At 44.4% G+C, this 21,853-nt stretch overlaps 1 long non-coding RNA gene across 1 annotated transcript; it reads right to left on the bottom strand.

Moving 5' to 3' along the window:
- Positions 1 to 6,258: 6,258 nt before the first annotated feature.
- LOC310742827 lies at positions 6,259 to 16,164 on the bottom strand. The gene is made up of 2 exons (XR_014538702.1): positions 14,072 to 16,164; positions 6,259 to 13,827 (listed from the first exon to the last, which is right to left on the bottom strand). It is a non-coding gene; the product is annotated as an uncharacterized lncRNA (long non-coding RNA).
- Between the last annotated feature and the right edge of the window lie 5,689 nt (positions 16,165 to 21,853).

Genomic DNA, 21,853 nt, shown 5'->3' on the forward strand with positions numbered 1-21,853 from the left:
TCTGCCAACTCATCCTCTCTGTGTTTGTGACTCAAGGCATCAAGACTTGTGGATGTATGAGGAAAATGTGTCTGTTCTCCGAGTCACGTGGGCCGGATTTTGTTCTGCGAGTGTTTCTCCCTTGCCTATGGAACAGCAGGAGATTTTCCACCCACGGGCTGGATGGAAGGCATTGTATGTAGCGTTGGGTGAGGGGAGATACAGGCCTTTGTGGTTGGTTGAACTTTGGGGTGATTGTGCAGGAGGAACTCTGGCGGAGATTTTGTTGTTGTTGCCGCCATTTTGTCAATGAAAAACAATGGGGGTAAAGAAGCCGTTGTGGAGGAGAGGTGGGGAATTCTGAAGGAGCGTTGGTCATGTTGAGGGGTGGTGCCTCTTGCTATGTTCATGTTCATCAAAATAAGATGCTTCATACATTGTCATCAGAAGCTACCCTATGTCACCAGATATCTCCTTGCAAGAAAACTTCTCCTCCACACATATGGAGTGGAAGAGGTTGGAGGCTGAGAATGAAAATCCATTTACCCATAAGCTCAAAGGTTGTCTGGTGTGTTGTGATTCTGCAACTGGACACCTCCCTCCCTCCCTCTCCTTTTCTTCTTTCCTTCCTTTCTCTCTCTCTCTCTGTGCTTGGTCCCTCTCATCATCCATACCAAAGATCTGGGATAATTTTCTGAATGATTTTCATAGTAAAAGGAGCAACAGGATGAATGGGGGAGGCAGTGGGGGAGATGACCTGAGATCTGAATCATCCCAATACAAGGTGGCAGACTAGGGAAAAGAAAAGGCAGAAGTACTGCTAGGTTAGGGCCATCCATTGAATGATGAATTGTACAGGAAGATATAGTGTGGAGGTGGGGAATTTTTTTCATCTCAAGGGTTTCATTCCTTCTTGGCCAACCTTCCAAGCACTACATCCCAGTGTAAGGTTGTCAGATGTCAAAAGTGGGTGTGGCCAGAGGCAAAAGTGGGTGGAGCTAAAGACCTGAGATACACATATACACACTTCTCCATCCAGGCCACCACCGTTCAATAATACATTCCAGCCAAGCAGCATCGCCTGAGGAGGACATGGAGCTGTTGGAGGTGGGGCTAATAGAGGGGAGCATGGCCTAGGGAGAGAATAAAGGGCCAGGCAGAGAGGTCTGGAGGGCCACATTTGGCCCCTGAGCCTGAGGGTCCCCATGCTTTGACACAGTGCAACATCTCTGGATGGATCTGCAAGGAGGAGAAAACCTAGCCCATTTCAATCATTTAAGTTCATATCAACTAAAGTTAAAAAGTCATTAGCGAACATTCTTTTTTTAAAAAAATCAGTAACAAAGATGCACAAGCCAGCTTTTTTCAAGTATTTTGAACCAATTTTCAAAGATTGCAGCATCTTCCTGATGTCAGCTTCCTCAAGGCCTATCTACGCATCTGTGTAAATGACATAGCAGAAGACTTGGTGGGACTTTGGGGTTTCAGGTGGTAGGTGCAGAACTTGCATATTTTCTCCCCATTGAGATCTTAGAGATCCATCTAAGGTTGCTTGCCACTCTTATTTGGTTTACTTTTCCACAATTAAAAAATGCTGCCACCCCAGCTGAGTTAATATCCCTCTCCCAAGTTGTCAGCTCATAGATTTGTGCCAATACAAACCTGTGAGGATGGACAATCATAAAGGTTATCAGCAGATTAGTGATTAAAGAAGGAGCAGGGGAATGAAATGACTCCATTCCTTAATTTTGGAATGGGTGTTAATGGGTGTGCTGGAATTTCAATAGTGTTGAGATCCTTCTCTCCCCCCCTCCCTTTCTCTTCCTCTAAGTCAGTCCTGAAACCTTATTATTAGATATTCAGTCCATTTTGAGGCAGAGAATATCAAGGACATAGTGCTATTTATTGATGTAAGAGTTTATTGTCTGCTGACCAGAGGTCAGTTATTTCTTGACACATAATCGGAGGGGGGAAAGGTTTTGTTTTCTGCGGCTTTTGTTGAAATGAGCCTGAATTAATGAATAGGTTGAGTATGTTGCAGAGTACGTAGACTGCATCCTCCAACAAATGAGGTTTTTGCTATTCTCTCCCTCCCCCACGCACACATACACAAACACACAAACATGAAAGCCCCTAAGGGCAAATTAGAACCATGAAGAACAAAACAGTTAAAAACCCACAGAATAATAAAATATTACAATTAACAGAGCACAGCAATAGTAGGTATTGAATTGCACAGAACATTCCCAGTGTGGACATTTTTATATTCATCCTATGGCACCCTCTGGATGTTGTTGGACTACAACTCTCATAGTTCATGACTTCGTTAACTCCCATCATTCATGACTTGTCAAATGTAATGATTTGAGATGCCATCAGGAAATATGAGCATTTTGTCTGTGAGGTTTGATCTATAATGACCCATTCCCACATTCAGCCTCCCCAAGTGATGAACACTCACATCTGAGCTGTTCTTTATAAAAAGTGAGTTCCATGAAAATCATGAGGACTCACTTGTGAATAAAAGCCCAAGTGAGTTAGCTTATTTTCTGTCCCTGTGTTGGAAGCCTCCCAAAGTGGCTGGAACAACACAGTCAGATGGGTGGGGTATAAATAGTAAAATGATGATGATGATGATGGAATAGGTAAAGGGACCCCTGACCATTAGGTCCAGTTGCAGCCAACTCTGGGGTCTCGCTTTATTGGCCGAGGGAGCCGACGTATAGCTTCTGGGTCATGTGGCCAGCATGACTAAGCCGCTTCTGGCGAACCAGAGCAGCGCACGGAAACACCGTTTACCTTCCCGCCGAAGCGGTACCTATTTATCTACTTGCACTTTGGCGTGCTTTCGAACTGCTAGGTTGGCAGGAGCAGGGACCGAGCAATGGGAGCTCACCCCGTTGCGGGGATTTGAACCACTCACCTTCTGATCGGCAAGCCCTAGGCTCTGTGGTTTAATCTTGATGATGGAATAGGATATCCCTATATTCATCAGAGAAATGTTGGAGGGTATTGCAGGTTCCCCAGCCCTGCCCTAAGCCAGCTTGTTGCTCTCAAGAGGAAACTGCCCCATCATCAGTACTGAAATCAGAGCCCCCTGCCAGTCAGGTCAGCTTCCGTACGTGGATTTGGGTGTGGACACCAACTTCTCCTTTCCCCCAGGCAGGAAATGATCTTCTGGCCCAGCCCTCAAAAAACTAAAGAACGTTAAGCTTGGTAGCGGCGACTTTTCTTTTCACATAATTTTGCTACGTTTTCCTCTTGTGAGAATGTCTCATTGATCCAGCAATAACAACTACAGGGTAGAGTAAGACGAAGCCGGTTTTATCTGGCTTGTGGAGTAAAGCTGCACTTTCATCAGACAAATGTTGTGTGGCAATGCAGGGAGTATGGGGAAAAGGCTGGAATTCTCCGCCACACGCCTGCAGAACGCCTCTCGTTTGGATGAGCTGAATTATTTATAGCTCTCGGGAGCCGAGCGGAAGCTCAGACACCTAATTTGAACCATTACTATTTTTACAGAGCAATTTCCATCGCTTTAGTGTCTTTCTTTGTGGATTTGTCATTTGATCTTCTACAAATTTTCTGCTCTCTCTTCTGATATGAAATAGTAAAAACCAGGGGACTGTTGAGGATTTCTTTTGCTGCAGTGACTTAAATTACTCTATTATAAGGTCTAAATGTGGCATCTGTAATATGTAACACCATATATATATATATATATATATATATATATATGCACAGTTCATGTTCTATGGTGAAATCCAGTCCTTGCAAAATTCTTTTGAAATGAGATTGACATTTTGCAGGGAAGCCAAAACTCTGACTTTATTTCCACCTAGTGAAAGCAATACTTTTTTGCTTAACTAAATCCGCAGAATTACACTCTGCTTATGTACATGCGAAAGTAGATACTCATGGTCTGGGATGACCCACCATTGGTTAGTCTCCTTTAAAGCTCACAAAATCCATTGACTTCCAGCAGCTACTGTGTCCAATGTTTGCTTTAGTCATTTGGGCAGTGCATGTAGAAGACTAAGATGCCTCCCAACCACAACTGGTCCACACATGCTGGGGGTTTTGCCCTAAATGCTAGTGGTTCTCATTCCTATATTATTAATACTGGCATTATTCTGCCCTTTTACCTTAAAACAAGAAACCCAAGGCAGCTGAAAAATCTATAAAACCACACCACAAAAACATGGCTGGCTAAACTGAATCAAACATACGGTACTGCAGTTAAGTAATTTTAAACCCTGCACTTAATACTATTACAGGGTAGGGGTTCCCTTTATCATGCCCTCCAACATTTCTCCGATGATAATAGAGGCGTCCCATTCCATAAGGATAATTTTACTATTTATACCCCACACATCTCACTGGGTTGTCCCAGCCACTCTGGGCAGCTTCCAACATATATAAAAACATAATAAAACATTAAGTATTGGAAAAAAACCTTCCTTATACAGGGTTGCCTTCCAGTGACTTGGGGGACAGATAACTCCCTACCCTCCAGCATTTCTCCAATGAAAAGAGGGATATCCTAAGGAAAAGCAGGGATCAAATCAGAAACCGGGACAGCTTCTCTAAATCAGGGATGCCCCTGGAAAATAGGGATATTTGGAGGGTCTACTTTAGCTGTTAATCTGCATTGCTTCACATTTCAGACTGTGGTAAGCCAGCCCATTTGGGGGTCCTCTTGCCCATTCTGCTGTGGGACCCTGAACCTCTGCCTCAAAGTCCTGCCCTGACTTTCCTAACATAAAACCAATGGACTTCTATGGACTTTAAAAAAATACCCCCCCCCCCCGGATTCCCTTCTTCACTAGTCCTTGAGTTCTTCACTAGTACCTTGAGAGCCAGTGTGGTGTAGTGGTTAGGAGCGGTAGACTCATAATCTGGTGAACAGGGTTTGCTTCCCCGCTCCTCCACATGCAGCTGCTGGGTGACCTTGGGCTAGTCGCACTTCTCTGAAGTCTCTCAGCCCCACTCACCTCACAGAGTGCTTGTTGTGGGGGAGGAAGGGGAAGGAGATTGTTAGCCGCTTTGAGACTCCTTCGGGTAGTGATAAAGTGGGATATCAAATCCAAACACACTTCTTCTTCTAGTCTCTCTGATAACCTTAAAAATCAACAGTGGAGGCAAGTCCATTAGCATGAATAAGGCACTGCCTCATCAACCTTACTTGTCCCCCCTCCCCCAACCTGCCCAACTTCTTCCTACCAGTGCAGAGAACTGCACTGCCAGCTTTCTCCTCCATAGTCCCAGTGTTGCCCTTGCAGAACTCAGGAGGACTGGGTGGAAACTACAGCCAATTGTCTCTGCTCGTCCTCAGCTCTGGCTCCACCTACTGTCGGGCTCCCTGCATTCCACCCTACCATAGGCACCACCTACCGCTGAAAGCAAATGATGCCAGAATGGATCATAAAGAAAACTGCCCAGCTGTGGGTTATGGAATTTCCCAGTAAACATCAACTCCCCAGTCCCAGTGGCCTACGCTGTCCAGTTGGGCATGTCTCACACCTGCCCTTGGGGTCCTCGGCTTTGCCTCTGCATTGCTTCTGTCCTTCCTGCACCTTCTGAAAAGAGCAAGAAGTAAGATACCTGGGTTTCAAAGCCATGCTGGCAAAGCATATTCCATTCTTCCAGCTCCTGCCCCATTGGGAGTGTTGCACTACGGCGCCACCTAGTGTTGTGCCCTGCTAAGGGCAGTTCCAGGCGGACATTCCTTGTAACAGGAGTAGTATCACAATGGCAAAATGAAACTCAGCAAACTCCTGTTGTGTATATATGTGAATATATATATATATATATGTAAATTTGTGAAGAATACCAGTGGATTTGTGGCTACCTAGACTAGTTTGAAACTGAGGCACAGAATGCCTGACAAAAAAAAAAACCCTGTCAGAATATTTTTTTTAATTGTGGTGAACTTCTGATTCCCCAAAATGGATCCTTTGCTGGGTGGCGCCAGAAGTATTTCTGTCCTGGAGTCAAAATGGCTGCCCCATCTGCCTTAATTCAAGATGCAAGACAGGATGGTTTCTTAGATGATCTGGCTTTTAATTGGATGGAATACTGCAGCACTTCAGACCAGGAGGTTGGGTGGGTGCTGAGCATCTTCTACTGAAGACAACAGTTTCTCTGGACTAAGTATTATGGACAGATGATTTATCATTTGGAAATTGCCTGCATTATTGTACGTGCATCGATGGTTTTCACCAAGGCCGCTTGCCCAGAGGTCCAATCCATAGGGCACGACTCTAATATTTTTTAAAAAATAACCCCATACTTTCAATCTGTACCTACTTGATTGATTAATACTAACTGATCAATTACAGGTTTCAGCAGGAAGTCAAAGCCAGCCACTCTTACAATGACAGCAGTCACCCTCCCGCCCTAACCCTCACTACTGCCTGTGAAACCCAGTTGCCATAATTTCATCTGGATGCAGTGATGGCAGTAAAGAAATATCAGATCTTCCAGAGCCTTTTTTTTTTTTAACCTGAAAATGGCAGGGGAGACTGAATTGGACTAGAACTTCAACACTGGGGAGATATTAACCTATTAGAGATACCATGCCAACCCCAATTTAAAACACATCATTTGGAGCTCCTGCTAAATGTGGTGGGCTACAAATAAAACTACGGTGCCCATCTTGTTTCTCTTCCATGGACAGCAGCAGTCTTTAAGTCGAGGAAACAGTTCAGGGCAGGGGGTGTTTAGTGCTTCCCCCAGCCCCATGGCCCTAATGAAATCTCAGGGCCCAGCAGCTTGTTGTTGTTTAGTCCTTTAGTTGTGTCCGACTCTTTGTGACCCCCTGGACCAGAGCACGCCAGGCACTTCTGTCTTCCACTGCCTCCCGCAGTTTGGTCAAAGTCATGCTGGTAGCTTCGAGAACACTGTCCAACCATCTCATCCTCTGTCGTACCCTTCTCCTTGTGCCCTCAGTCTTTCCCAACATCAGGGTCTTTTCCGGGAGTCTTCTCTTCTCATGAGGTGGCCAAAGTATTGGAGCCTCAGCTTCAGGATCTGTCCTTCCAGTGAGCACTCAGGGCTGATTTCCTTAAGAATGGATAGGTTTGATCTTCTTGCAGTCCATGGGACTCTCAAGAGTCTCCTCCAGCACCATAATTCAAAAGCATCAATTCTTCAGCAATCAGCCTTCTTTACAACCTAAATAAAGAAAAGACAGCAGGAGATTCTTGTGACTCTTGATCGACAGCAGACACTCCTTGTCCCACCAGGCACCACCCTCTAATGCAGGGATGGGGAACCTGCAGAATGAATTTTAAAAGGCACTCAAAACACACACCCAAGCAACCTCAAAAGTGAGATAAGTGCCTCAAAAACTTTACTATCCATGAGAATTCTCTGAATTTTTCTCTTCCTCTTTGATCATTATCAAATGCAATTTCTTTTCTTGTTAGTTGATGAACAATTTTTTTTTTGGGGGGGGGGACACAGCCCTAGATAAGATCAGAAGGATTAAGATCACATCCACACCATACATTTGAACACATTTATACCACTTTAGCAGTCATGCCTTCCATGTAAAGAATCCCAGGAAATATAGCTTACCGCGTGATTGGGTGCGGATGTGACCTGAGTAGACAAAGGATCAGCTTCTTTCCCATAGCACTGGGGGATTTAGAGATACAGTTTTCTCTCTCTAGGGTGCAGCCCGGCAGCCCACTACCCAACAGCAAATTTAAAGAACAGTATTTCTTTAAATAGTCTTTGGCAACTGGGCAACCATCTTGATGAGGCATCTCCTTCTCCATCCTTTCTTGGCATCAGTTGGGAATAGGAACTGGCACAGGCATTCGATACTGCTGTGGCAAGGGGATAATTGCTTTAACGACTCCAATGCTTCCAGGCATTTTTGGTAAGCTGGCCTTGAATTGAGGCCAACAGACCAGACTAGCAGGGCCATGGGCAGTAACATCCTGCAGAAAATGAACTTGGGCAAAACCTGTACTCATTGCTGGAGGGTGGTGGTGGCCTGAAATCAGCCTCCACTAGAAAATGAGATTTAATAAGAGAGATAGAGGAGGGATTTACAGGTGTGTCAGAGCCAGATCCTGCCAGGTAAGTAGTATTAATGAGCAGAGTGGTCCTTCTGTCCAGGAAACGTAGCGAGCCAGTGGCAGAGGCTGGGTGGGATGAAGTGAGGCAAAGGCAAAGTAAACTGACTCCAGGAAGCAGAAGCAAACCAAGCCATTTTGTTGTTCAGACCAAAGGTGCAAAACAGACTTGGAAGCTCTTGTTGAGGTTCATCTGGCCATGTCTCCTGCTCTGGCCTATTGAGGTTTTGGAGTGTCTCTAAGCTGATCTCCCTGCTCCTGCTTCTTCCTCCTCTGATAAGTGTCATGGCTGAGTTCAGGACCTGCTGCAGACTTGAGCCCTGATAGGTCGCAACCACAGCAGCTGCAGTACCACACACCATTAGGAGCATGCTGAGGCTCAAATGCACCAGGCATTGATTGCAAAGGCATTGCCTTCACACACATAGGCAGCTACCAGCAGCAGCTCTGGTGCTTTTGCACAGTGCATGGTGCAGCAGGAGGGTCCCTGCAGACGTTTTCTCATCTTTCTGGACTCATCTTGTGACTTTCCCTTGTTCATATAGTGCAGAAAAATGTGAGTCTTTCTCCCACACTACATCTCCTTCCTCCCTCCCTCCCTCCCTCCCTCTTCCTGACTCTCTTTCTCCTGAAAATGTTTTCTATAAATGGAAGAGCTTCTGTTCCATGAGCTCCATTTTCATACCGGCACCTTTCACGTGTGACTGTTTTTTGGATCCAGATGCCTGTAAAAAAGAAAAAAAGGGGGGGTGTACAAACTATAAATTGTGAACTGGAGGGGAGGGGGGATTCACTCTTAAAGTGAGTTTTTAAAAAATGCAGCATCATTTCCTAAGGAATTTTTTCGAGCACCCCTGAAACTGCCTCGCTGATTCTCCCTCTTTTTCAGAAGGGCAAGGGAGATCAAGAGCATCGAAGCCTCTGTCGTTGTTCCTATTACTGTAGAAGTCACTGGTTCTAAGCAAACTGTTTGCATGTATTGCTGTCAAAGGGGGAAAAAATTCCCTGTCTCTGAAAGGCTTGTAAGGTCTCTGTGTCATAATAAAGTCAATGTCATAAAAGTTTATTGGGGAGAAAGTGAGGAGAGGCAAAGTGGTTCTTTCCAACAAATTGTTTTACTATCCTATTCCTACCAGCGGCTCTAAGCAGCTGCTCCTGTTGGGTTATTATCCTTCATCAACTGCTCTGACCTTGGCCAAGATTCATGCTCACCAAAAGGGTTCTGTCGTCATTTATTTCTCCAGCAAGTGACCTTACGAGGCTGCCTGACTAAGCAACAACAAATGGAGTTCGGTATATCTTTTGAAACCAGTTCGATTCTCCTCCTCCTTTAGCAGAAGACTGGGTGCGTCCGCTCCTTTCAGAAGCCATATGGCACAGTCCAGAAGTTAATTGCCATTTAAAGCCATATTCTTATACATTCCTGGGCCCTCCCACAGCACCATCTCGCACCCGGTGGTGGCTGACTCCTCCCCCCCCCCCCCGGAACTGGTACGGATGACAGGCAAGGGGACCAATAGCAGCTGGCGTCAGAGCAGATGACAGGCAGAGCCGCCCCAATTGGTTGCAAGTAAGAAGACAGGCAGGTGGAGTTGTTGGGGCACTGCCCCATTTGCCCCAATGGGCTAGCCTCCAGAGCTCCTGCCCCTCAAATAATGTAGAAACCAGATGGAAGGCGTCACACTGGGAAGAATACCATGAATACTATCCCCTAATCAGTTTCTTAGTTTTCCATCCTATGTGATTTCAGCATTCCTGCATGATGTACAATGGTAGTTACAGGAGAACAACCGCTTCACAGGCCCGCATAAGATTCAAGGCCCATTGAAATCAAAGATGCATAAAGGTCTGGTTTATACATCTGGCAGAATCAAGAGGTACATCTATTTCTGGTTTGCCCAACTTCAGGCTGTAAATAAGAAGACTTTGTGTGCTTGCTTCTTCATAGGGAAGAGGAAATCCCTCCCTTCCATGGAAGTTGACCCATTTGGGCGAATGCCGAAGGAATGGGGGAGAAATCTGATCCATTTAAAGATGAGCCTCCCAAAATCACACGACCTGCAAACTAAAATACAGCCATCCTCTGAGACTTGAGCTTCTTCAAATTTTGCTGTGCAGGTTTCTAAGTAATGTGTATAAAAATGCACATACCAGAGTAAAGAGTGCATTAAAATGCATGCATTTAGTGAAAATGCATTATATTTGGGGTGGCGGGATTTGCAAAAATATGTATATTAGGAAAACTACATACAAATATCTGTACATTAGGGGGAAAATCCACACTTAATGGATTTTTTTTTAAAAGGGAAAATGGCAAACTTATATGGTAATGTGACTGGATAAACGAAAAACTGAGAGAAACTAAAACTGACAGATATGCCTATCCCTAGCTAGCCCCCACTGGCCCTCCCTACTTAGAAGCAATCCAGGGGTTGGCACTGCCAGTCAGCTTCCTCCTCCCTAGTCTCAGAGTTGTTCTAGCAGGGAGAAAGAGGATGGGTACAAAGTTAGCATCAGGTGGCTCTGCTTATCATTGGCTCTGGCTCTACTTACTGTCTTCCTGCCTGCTTTCCACCCAACCAGTCTCAGTGGACACCAGCCCCCACTGCCTCCCTTGCATGCAGAAAAATAGGATACCAGGGAAAAGGCTAGGCTCTACTGATGTGCTACTTTTCTAGTTGCAGGGAGTTTCTTTTCGCAAGGGATTGAAATGCACATTGTGCAACATATACACACACAGCAACCCAATGTGGTGTAGTTACCCCCTTGATCTTGCCAGACTTAGAAACTAGTTAGTTGTGACTTAATTCAGCGGAGCATAATAGTGACCTGGCTTGTGCCTATGGCCCTTATTCTGCCATCCTGTACTGCCGGGTCCTATCAAACTGTGGTCTCTCTTCATATGCTAGGCCCTGTGGATTCTGCAACTGCTTCCCTTTTTGCAAAATGGAGCAGAATGGTATCATTTACATAACAACTGGCAGAACCCATCCTGTTTCCGCAGAAATGTGAACTCTTGAGAACTTCCACTGTGTGGAGGAGCAACCCCGGTCTTCTCTGTCCCTTGATAGGTTTTCTGTTCCAAGGGTTCCATCATGAGCACTTTTATTTAAAAATAATTTCTGAAGTTTTGGGTCATGACTGGGTAAGATGAAGTAGCTTGTGCAACTGTGTAATATATTTTGAAAAGCAAAATACAAGGTGCCTGCGCTCAGAATTTGGTTTTTCCTTGTATCCAGATCTGCCATTTTTAGTTGCAGTGAGGAGGTGATAATATTTGCAACTAGTGCAGCTCAGCCAGATGCCGTTCTGTTAAAGTTACGCTAAGTCCACAGGCCTTTACCTGTCTACTCAGATGTAAGTCCTATTGAGTTCAGTGAGGCTTACTCCCAGGTAAGTGGGTTCAAGACTGATGATTCAGTCTTATTATCACCTCCTTTCTACTATAGCAAATGTAAATATCAGATACTAAAAATCTTCTACAAATGATAGTCCCGCTAATCACTTTGATCATCCTGAAGTTGCCCACCATGATTGAGCCAACAGAGAAGGAACTATTTCATAAATTTATGTGAATGTTTAATAAATATTGTGGGAAACTATATTCCGAATCCAGCAGAGACACTTAGGCTCTTCATTGTGTATGTCAACATAACAAACAGAACTGGAGTTCTGAGGATCAAAGGGAGGTCGTGAATCTTTTTAAAATGATAAGGACTGCACCTCTTTTGAAATACTGTTGCTCTGAAAAGTCAACAGAAGTAGCATTGGGTCTGTTATAAACAAGTGTTTGAGCTGCACTGCTACCAAAAAAAAAAGTAACAAAAACTGGGGATGAGTTGTATATGCATCTAGGGCTAAAATGGAATACCAGTGTGCCAAATAAAATAGGAGGCGTTAGCATTGGTCAATGCTTGCAAAAAGTCTTGTTTATATATAGGAAGTGGGGTTTTGTTTCGTTTTTTACCCTACCAATCACAGACGTTTGGTCAGTGTAGCCATGAGAATTTGGCCAACAGCTTGCCATCATAACCAATGGCTGTGGGGTTGGGGGTTTATCTGAAAACATTTGATCATCTATTATGCTCTCAGCCATGAAATCCTGGCATTATCTTCTAGGACATTTGATAATAAGAAACAGGAAAAAATTGATCAGATTCATGTTAATGGGGACAAAATTCTTGTTTCTGAACAACTGTGGAAATGCATAGCTCTTGCTACAAAGTGAGTCAGAGATGCTACGAGTAGTTATGAAGTCTTTGAAAGATAGCATAACCAGCCTATGCGCCAGATTTGTGCAAGCTCTGTCTGTTATTGACAGACTAGTGTTAAAAAGCCAGCTACACAACTCCCCATTGTTTAAGGCAAGAAATGTTAAAGAGGGTCACCTGTGTACTGGGGGGGAAATGCAGTGTTTGTAACTGTTATTATTTGCCTTGTGTGAAAGAGACATCAGTTTTTAACCCTGACATTTTGTACAGCCATTTACAAAATTACAGGCATTTTCATATTAAGCAACCTGTGACCATTAATACAGAATTTGTGGCACTGCAGTCAAAAGTGGGTACAGATTTATGGGACATTATTATTTATTTGTTCTGGATTACTGCTCACAATCTGGAGGTATTAAAACTGTGTTGTGCTAAAGCTAAACAATTCATCCTTAAAACTAAGGTGTGTGTTTTTGGAAGACATGGTATACATCGGCCAGTGAGAACAGATAGCATTGTTGTTCCTCTGTTTAAAAATTTTGCTTCATTGTACTGATTTAAGAATATTACACTGCCAGTTCCAGGGACCCCCAAACTAATGGTCTGATGAGAAATGATGTACAGGTTTTAAAATGAATGAAACATAAAACCGAGGAGTCAAACATACCTGTCTAGAACAACTATATTATTAGCACTACTTAGCAGGGCCAGTAACACTTGCTTTTCAATAGAACACTTTATACAATCTTGCCTTTGTTAATAGTGCAATCGTATACGTGTCTACTCAGATGTAAGTCCCACTGAATTCAATAGGGCTTACTCCCAGGTAAGTAGCTATAGGATTGCAGCTTTAATTATTGTGGGAATGCACAGTAAAGCAAATCAAGAGGCATATGGAGCAGTTTGTAATAAATAAATTAAAAATCCCTACCGCTTTTCCTCTGGCCCCAGTCTTGGCAATTTAGGAAACATGTGGCTTGGCTCTTAATCACAATAATGTAGCTGGTAAGATGAGCTCGACTTGGTGAGATTTGAGTTATGCAGGCCTGATGTAATCAGTTATATCGTTGAGAAGAGAGTGCAACCAGAATTAAAACATCATTGGTGACCTCTGAGGTTCACTCTGTTTGAGGTTCTGAACAATGTGCGTTTCAACCCAGTTTACTGGTTTCTTTTTCATCAATTCACAATCTAAGTACCTTCTGGCAGTATGCTTTGAGGGGAATGTATTGTCTGAAGTGATACTTCCTATTCTTCAGCACAGTTCAAGGTCTCCACATTCCCCTCAGTTTCTTCTCTCAAGACTGCCCTCCGCATTTTACACCCACACTTCCCCATTGCTTCTAAAGTATTTAACATTAGACCGTCACCTGTTTCTGAAAAGAGTCCACTTCTTGGAAGGCTTGTGTATCAATCCATGACCTAGCAGGTCACATACATAGTTAAACTGTTTTTGGGAACTGCACCATCTTTGAATGCGTATGGGGGAATCACACAATCCAGTGCTTCCTTGTGGGAACAACCATCTCTGCATGTATATACAGTGGTACCTTGGGTTACATACGCTTCAGGTTACATATGCTTCAGGTTACAGACTCCGCTAACCCAGAAATAGTGCTTCAGGTTAAGAAGTTTACTTCAGGATGAGAACAGAAATCTTGCTCCAGTGGCGCGGCAGCAGCAGGAGGCCCCATTAGCTAAAGTGGTGCTTCAGGTTAAGAACAGTTTCAGGTTAAGTACGGACCTCCAGAACGAATTAAGTACTTAACCCAAGGTACCACTGTACATCTGAACATATACAGACTTGTAAATCTGTTACTGTCTGAAGTGGTGCAGTCCTGAGGCGATTTCCCCTCTTCTTCTGTGTGGACCAGGCCAATGAGTCCATTGAAATTTCTCATTTACCACAGAAAGTTACCTGCAAAAGTGTTTCACCTTTGTGCTGTTTGACTTGTTCTCAAGCAGTGTTCTTCGACGTCAGGTCTCCAAGTGTCGCTATACTACAAATCCCATTATCCCTGACCATCGGCTAAGGAGGCTAGGGATGGTGGAAGTTGTAATCCAACAACATCTGAGCACCCAAGGTTGAAGAACACTCTTCTGGAAAATAGTTGACCGAGGGTACTGAAATGATGCTAAGCACAGGCCGACCCACTCATGAGGCAAGGTGAGGCAACCGCCTCAGGCAGTTGGATCCACAGGGGCAGCAGATCTGGCCTCCAAGGAATGCATCGTTTGCTGCTGTTGCTGCCACAGGTAGACTCATTGGAGTCCAGATCCTTCTCCTCCTCGGCAGCCCCACTATTCCACCTCAACAGTAGAGTAGGAGGCTCTGTGGGTCTCTTCCTACCCCTAGGAAAGAAATGTCTTGGAGAGTTAAGCATCTGATGCAGAGAGAGAAAGCAGAAAATAAAGACATTTAATTTGATGCCTGTCCAAAGATAGACAAGGGAAGGACCTGCACAGTCGATATGATGTTGTAGACACTGTGCAAGGAGTACATCGAACATTACCAGAAATGTTATCCCCACAGCAAACCTCCCATGGCAGAATTACAGATTACCAACCATGTGTTAGTTGCTTGAGTGCTGGTAAGCAGTGATTCTCCCACGATGCACCTTGGTGGCTCAGTGATGACGACTGCCCAGTGTTTACAAAGGGCCTTAGTTCAACACACCTTAGGATGTGTGTGACCTCTTTACATCAGTCAGAAAAACGAATTGATACCCGGATGTATGTTCTTAGGACTATAGCTTGTGTTCCTGTCATTCAGATGTGAAAAGCATGTGAGGCATACAACCAAGCAGTCCCACTAGCTGTGTGTGTGGTACCCCCAGTCTGGGGCACAATAACCTCCTGCTTGGAAGGTCAGAGCAGGCAATTTGCCAAGCACATGAGAGGCACATGAGCAGTGTGGTGCACTGGGCTTTGCTGGTAGCAAGTGCATCTCTACAGTGGAATATTTGTTATCAAATTCTGGCATTAAATCGTGCTTCATTATTACTGAATGGGAAGCTGAGCTAGAAGACGCTAAACCATGGCATATTAAATATCAGGGTAATGTTGATCTTTTTAAGACATTTTTTTCCTAGTTAGTTGAACTCCTTAAGACCCTTTCTATCCAGCCTTGTGTCTTTTGCCTCACTATCCATCACAGAAGTCAGAGTGGTGTTTTTTGTGATTAAGCCCCATTAGTTAATGTGAATGAGGACAGAATGTAGCACATTCTTTTCAGCTTCTGAGATGCAAAGTGGCCAAAACGGCTTTTGGTGCTAAAATGAAATAAAATCCAATAACCTGAATTAGTATATTTTGATTCTTCTTCTGATATGATGTGAATAAATGTGTGTTGTTTGATCTTTTTACAGCTAAGGGTTCATTTTACTGCATCTATTTCTTCACATAGCAAAGGTGAGCCAAGGTAGTTGGATACAACAGAAGCCAACCTGCTGTTCTATTTCAGGTTACTGGTTCCGCACACCTGTAAAACCCAGGGGCTCTTTGTTCATTGTAACAAGAGAGGAACATCTGGGAATGAAAAGGGAAATTGCCGAGTTCTGGTATAATATTGGAGCTGCGAAGGACACTTGAATTTTGTAGAACTTTTCTGGGAGGAAAAGGAAAAAGAAACAGAAAGTAAATTGTGAAGGTCACAAAGTATCGCAGGACTTTGCTGGGAGGCGGGGGGAATGGAATAAACACATTACCAAATGCACCTTCAATTTTTTTTCTTTTTTCAATTGGCAGAAAATTCTGTATTTCCATCAATTTACAATCTCATCTGGTTGTAAACAATTTGTTCATGGGGGGAAATGAAAAAAGTAAACTGTCAATTGTGGAATGTAAACTGATTAAACAATTAAATAAAATGAAATCATGTTGTGTGTTTTAAAGACTTGTGCTTGGTTGTTTTCATTTATATATATAGTGTGTCCTGTCCCAAAAGTTTAAGATGGGTAGCAACATTTGATTATCCCCTTTATCCTTCTAACAACCCTGAGTCACTACATATTATTCCCATTTTACAGGTGAAAGCTAAGAATAAAGATGTTGTGCAAGTTTGCATTATTATTATTATTATTATTATTATTATTATTATTAAAAATTTCTCATGTTATCTTGCCCCAGGCAACACAAAGTGACTTACAGGCAGGCAGGCAGGCAGGCAGGCAGGCAGGCAGGCAGACAGACAGACAGACAGACAGACAATAAGCCCCACATACATACATTAAAACCAACTAACCAGGTGATTTGGAAACTACAACTAATCTAGAATACACCAGGACCATATAACACCAGTCCTAAAGGCTCTACATTGGCTCCCAGTACATTTCCGAGCACAATTCAAAGTGTCGGTGCTGACCTTTAAAGCCCTAAATGGGCTTTGTCCCTGCATACCTGAAGGAGAGTCTCCACCCGCATCATTCAGCCTGGACACAGAGGTCCAGCTCCAAGGGCCTTCTGGTGGTTCCCTCATTGCAAGAAGTGAGGTTACAGGGAACCAGGCAGAGGGCCTTTTTCAGTAGTTGCACCTTCCCTGAGGAAAACCTTCCCATCAGATGTCAAGTTTTATTAACATGTAAATAAATGCAGATCGAATCACCTAACACTTACATGGTTAATCAACTGAAATTTTGCAATTTGTTGACTGCCCAGATTTGAATATGTTCTGTGTCTCCCTTATGGATCCAATTGTTTGCTGTTGCTCTTCAGCTGTTCAGTGTGTATTTCCAAGGAACCGAATTGCATATCAGAATCATTATGGGCTGCTACACCAAGCTGCATTCTTGCCAGCCTCTTCCACCTGAACCTACATCAAACGTTTGTCAGCAGTCAAGCATTTAATGACAGGAGCACCGGCATAAATGACAGAGATCAAACCCCCTAGCACTCTTGTTAGGGATGGAGTGCTTCCTGTGGCAGAAATATCAGTGTTTAGACTAAAATGAAAAGAAAGGTGTACACATCCACATCAGAGAGCCATCAATTGTCAGATGCATAATTTACATTCGCTTGCATTGCATCGATGGAATTGCTTGCTTGTGGAAAACTGCAGGCTCTATTTGGCAATCTTGGGGAAAGGTTAAGCACAAAACAAAAAAGGGTTTTCAAGAGCAGAAGAATCAATTAACCAAGAACCTGGAAGATATGGAGACCTTTAGGTTTATCTGTTTGGGGGCAGCACTGAAAATAGATTGATAGGTAGATTTACAGATCTGAGGTAACAGAGTTTAGGGTTGCAATGACTGCTAGGGTTGAGGGATCTTAGAAATTAATAAATGGCAGAATTTAGATAATATTTATTCATTTAAAGCACATGGCCTCCCCCAAGGAATTCTGGTAATTGTAGTTTGTTAAGGGTGCTGGGAATTGTAGCTCTGTGAGGAGTAACCTACAGTGTGTGCTGTTGATGTGACTGCAAATGTTAGAAATGTGGTCTGATGCAACAAATCCCATCAGCAGGACAATCCGATAAATATCTACTCAGAAGTAAGTCCCAGTGCATTTGGAACAACATCAACAAACCCCACCGCCAAATTCAGCAGCACAAATTTCACAGCTAAAGTGTTTGGGTCAAGTTAGATGGCCATTCGCAAGCATAACAAAGAAAGGATTGGATTTTGCATTTGAAAATTCTGAAAGGCAAGCGAATGCAGAATATTCCATTCAGCCCAATTCCTACTCCCAGGTAAGTGTGTATACGGGCGGAGCCAGGATGTGCTGAATAATGAGATGAAAGAAAGCAAGTTGTTTTAGATGGCAGACAAACAAACACACACACACACACACACCCTGTTGCACACATGGACACACTTGGAGTTAAATGTGGCAAGCTGTGAGAGAAAACAAAAGCTCCTTTTCCCGGTAGCCAAGCAACTCCTTCTGCCTGTTCTGACGCTGACAACACCCTGCTATCTCACAGCGGGGAAGAATGGAATGAGCATTAAAATGTGCCTGGTATTCTGCTTGTCCAGTGGGAGAGCAGGCACTCCTTAGGACGACCAATGAAATTGCTGTGAACAGGTAGTAACAGCCAAATTCGTCTCAGACAGAGCAGCCAATCCCATCCGCGGATGGCTTCTCCGTTAAAGGTAGACTTCTCTCTCTCTCTCTCTCTCTCTCTCTCTCTCTCTCTCTCTCACACACACACACACACACACACACACACCATGTGAGAAAGTGCAGAGTATGCTTGTGCAATAACAGTGTCTGACGTCCTTTTCACACAACCATGTGAATAAGCAAGGAAAACCCTCTACACCGCAGCTTCCTGATTGTGGCTGGGGGGTTGCGAGAGTCCACTGCCACACTTGGGACTCAGTTTCTCCTAGGCTGATGTAGAAATATAGTGTCCATTCAATCTGGGTCAGACCCACCCCCCGAGGCAGAGTTAGCTGCTCCGGCACCCGGAGCGGTGGACATGCTGTGCCCCTGGGGGTGGGGCTAGCTGCGGTGAGTGGCAAGCATCCCAGGGGGGCGGGGCGGCGATGTCACTCCCCCTCAGGGATGACACCCAGGGTGACCGCCCCCTACTGGACCCCACTTCTTCCGCCAGTAACCTCGCCTAGAACACAGTGTCCAGTTCTGAGCACCACAATTTAAGGAGGATATTGACAAGCTGGGATGTGTGCAGAGGAGGGTGACCAAGACGATCAAGGGTCTGGAAACCAAGCCTTATGAGAACGGCTGAGGGAGTTGAGGGTGTTTAGCCTGGAAAAGGGGAGACTGAAATGATATAGAGTGGTACTTCGGGTTAAGAACTTAATTCATTCTGGAGGTCCGTTCTTAACCTGAAACTGTTCTTAACCTGATGTACCACTTTAGCTAATGGGGCCTCCCGCTGCCGCCGCGCCACCACCGTGTGATTTCTGTTCTCATCCTGAGGTAAAGTTCTTAACCCAAGGTACTATTTCTGGGTTAGCGGCATCTGTCACCTGAAGAGTCTGTAACCTGAAGCGTCTGTAACCCGAGGTACCACTGTATAATAGCCATCTTCAAATACAGTGGTACCTCGGGTTAAGAACAGTTTCAGGTTAAGAACAGACCTCTGGAACAAATTAAGTTCTTAACCTGAGGTACCACTGTATCTAAAGGGCTGTCACATGGAGAATGGAGCAAGCTTGTTTTCTCCTGCTCCAGAGGCTAGGACCTGAACCAATGGCTTCAAGTTACAAGAAAGGAGATTCCGACTAAACATTAGGAAGAGATTTCTGATGGTAGGAGCTGTTCAACAGTCTCTCTCTGAGGGTGGTGGACTCTCCTTCCTTGGAGGTTTTTAAGCAGAGCTTGGACGGCCATCTGTCATGGATGCTTTTGTTGAGATTCCTGCATTACAAGGGGTTGGACTAGGTGTCCCTCAGGGTCCCTTCCAACTCTACAATTCTATGATTCTATGAAATAGTCAAGAACGGTGTACTTTACAAGCAGGCAAAAGCCGAACTTTTGGTTTGGCAGCCGCAGGTGATGTTCCTGCATTTGCAATGTGCCCAGTGGTTGCTTGGTCTGCAAAGAGCTACTCAGTCGAAGTACCTATGGGAGACTATAAGGAACATTCATGCTCATAGCAGAAATCCAGATTTAGAAGGGCCGTTTTCTGCCCTGTCTCCAACTCTGCTGTAAATGTGTCCCAGAGTTTCCTGCCACATTAAAAAAAAAAAGGTCATTCACCAGCATTTTAAGTGTGCATTTTTCCTCATATACACATATCTGCAGAAAGCTGCCTTGATACCAAGTGAGACTATCAAACTCAATATTGTTAACTCTGACTGGTAGCAGCTCTCCACGATCACAAGCAGAGGGCTTTCTCACCTCCTGCTACCTGCTCTTTTAAGCTAAAGATTCTGGGGATTGAGCCTGAGACCTCCTGCATGCAAAGCTAACAGTTGACCATTGAGCTATGATTCCTCCCTGACCATCGCTCAGCCCTGACATTTTTGCATGAGCTCAACTATTGACAGTTGCCATGGTCACCTTCTATTCCTGAGTCTTCAAGTGTGCTGTCTCTGAAGGTTAGCACAACCTCCCTTGGGTATTTGTCAGGCTTTCTCTCTCCTTCCTGTTGCTCTTCCACCTCCTCCTTGACAGATCAGCCCATCCCTGGTGGCAGGAAAAAAGTATGGTACCCATCTCCTTGATACTGGTTTTTCAAAACAGACTGTTTATTGTAGCTTTGAGATGATGCTGTCCCTGGGGAGCTGCAAGTGTCCCGGAAAAAAACACCTGACATCCCGTTTTCTCGTGCAATAGGACAGCGGCCATTTTGGGTGCTGTGATGTTGTGCGATTTTGCACTGAGATCTTGCCCCGAGAAAAGCACTTTCCCCTGAAAAAGCCCTTTTGGGGGGCGTAATCTTGCGTGGGGCCACAAGATACATGTTTTTGGAGACTGTGCGAGCACTGCCACGAATAAAGCATACATTTTGGGTTTCATGACCTTATACAGGTCACAGGTATTAAAGAGCTCAGAGAAAAGGGGTAGTGTGGTGGAAGAGAAAAAAGAGTTTAGCTAGTGCGGTATTGTTGCCCAACCTAAGAGATATACTGGGGCCCAACAAATATGGCCCCCCCAGAAAGCATGAATGTAAACATCACCAGTGGGATCTGGCGAAGAAGAAGAGGAGGAAGAGGAGGAGGAGGAGGAGGAGGAGGAGGAGGAGGAGTTTGGATTTGATATCCCGTTTTATCACTACCCAAAGGAGTCTCAAAGCGGCTAACATTCTCCTTTCCCTTCCTCCCCCACAACAAACACTCTGTGAGGTGAGTGGGGCTGAGAGACTTCAGAGAAGTGTGACTAGTCCAAGGTCACCCAGCAGCTGCATGTGGAGGAGCTGGGAAGCGAACCCAGTTCACCAAATTACGAGTCTACCGCTCGTAACCACTACACCACACTGGCTCCAGCGATCTGGTCCAGCATTTGATTCTCACAGTGACCAACCAGATAGCATACATTTCTCTCATGAAAATAGGGACATCCCTAATAATAATAATAATAATAATAATAATAATAATAATAATAATTTTATTATTTATACCCTACCCATCTGACTGGGCTGCCTTCAGATGCCCTCTAAAGGTTGCATAGTTCCTTATTTCCTGACCTCAGGGGGTCACATAACTCCATACCCTCCAACATTTCTCCAATGAAAACAGGGACGTCCTAAGGAAAAGTGGGACATTCTGGGATCCAATCAGAAATCAGGATGGCTTCTGCAAATCTGGGACCATCCCTGGGAAATAGGGACACTTGGAGGTTCTGAGATAGACGCCCATGGGAAGCCTGCAAGTGCAATATTTCTCTCTCAATGCTGATCCTCCGGGAACTGGTTGGCAGAGGCATGCTGCCTGCAATATTGGAAGCAATATGTAGCCACCATGAATCATAGCCACTTTTACTGCCCCACCAGTAGGCTACTAAAGAGGGAAGACGTTTTGAAAGGGGGGCGGTATGTGTGCAATAGGCTGCGTCACAGATTTTAGACCAACCTGTATGTATGAGCATCACATGACACATCCAAGCAGAATAGCAATCTTTCCAAACTTAAGAGGAAGAAAGGAGGGGAAAGGCTCTGCACTTCAG

The sequence above is a fragment of the Podarcis filfolensis genome (assembly GCF_964270895.1).
Source record: "Podarcis filfolensis genome assembly, chromosome: 10".
Taxonomy (NCBI): Eukaryota; Metazoa; Chordata; class Lepidosauria; order Squamata; family Lacertidae; genus Podarcis; species Podarcis filfolensis.